The sequence below is a fragment of the Orycteropus afer genome, unplaced genomic scaffold, assembly GCF_000298275.1.
Source record: "Orycteropus afer afer isolate SDZICR_OR568_19922 unplaced genomic scaffold, OryAfe1.0 scaffold00116, whole genome shotgun sequence".
Taxonomy (NCBI): domain Eukaryota; kingdom Metazoa; phylum Chordata; class Mammalia; order Tubulidentata; family Orycteropodidae; genus Orycteropus; species Orycteropus afer.
In genome coordinates this window covers 2,018,787-2,020,053 of record NW_006921703.1, presented here as the reverse complement: position 1 = coordinate 2,020,053, position 1,267 = coordinate 2,018,787, and positions in this window count along the sequence as shown.

Here is a 1,267-nt window from a genome sequence, read left to right as displayed (position 1 = left end):
TATGTTGATTTTGTATCCTGCCACTATGCTAAATCTCTCAATTAGTTCCAGTAGATTTTTTACTGAGTGTCTTTGGTTTTCTAGGTATAGGATCATATGATCAGCAAATAGGGATAGTTTGACTTCTTCCTTACCAATTTGGATGCCTTTGATTTCCCTTTCTTGCTTTACTGCCCTGGATAAAACTTCCAATACAATGTTGAATAGTAGTGGTGATAGAGGGCATCCTTGTCTGGTTCTTGTTCACAAAGGCAATGATTTTAGACCAGCTGCTCCTTGGAAGGAAGATTGGGCAATCTACTTCCATAGTGATACTGCCTTGGAAACCTAAGGAGGGGTCACTATGAGTCAGATCTGACTCGATGGCAGTGAGTTTGTTTGTTTGGTCCATTGAGAATAAAAATGGGTGTTGGTTTTGCATATATGACTGATTCAAGGAATTTTTTAAGTTCATTTTTTGTTTCTTCTGTTTCCTATTAGTTTTTAAGAAAAGTGTTATTCAGTTTCCATGTGTCTGCTTTTTTCCTTTATCTTCCTATTGTTGATTTGTAATTTTATAGCATTATGATAGAAGAAGATACTTTGCAGTATTTCAATGTTTTTAAATTTATTGAGGCTTGCTTTGTCTCCCAACATATGGTCTATTTTGGAGAATGTTCATATGCATTGGAAAAAAATGTATATGTTGTGCTGTTGTGTGATGAAGTGCTCTGTATATGTGTATAAGGTCAGGTTGTAAGATTGTGCTGTTTAGTCCTTCTGTGTCTTCGTTGAATTTCTTTCTAGTAGTTCTACCCTTCATTGAAAATTGTTTTTTAAGTCTACTACTGTTACTGTAGAGTTGTCTATTTCTCTTTTCAATTCTGTTAAAGTTTGATTTATGTGTTATGGGGCTCTTTCATTAGGTGTGTAGATATTTACTATGGCTATATCCTCTTGTTCAATGGATACTTTAATTATTATATAATGTCCTTTGGTGACTCTTATGGTCTTTTCGTCTTAAAGTGTATTTTATGTGAAATTAAAATTACCACTCCTGTGCTTTTTTTGATTGCCATTTGCTTGATATATCTTTTTTCTAATCTTTGATTTTTAGTCTATTTTTGTCTTTGTGTGTGAGGTGTGTCTCTTCTAGACAGCATATTGATGGGTCATGTTATCCATTCTACAACTTTCTGTCTCTTGATTGGTGAATTTAATACATTTATATTCAGTATAATTATCAACTACTATGAATTTATTGATTTATTGCTGTCACTTTGTTAAG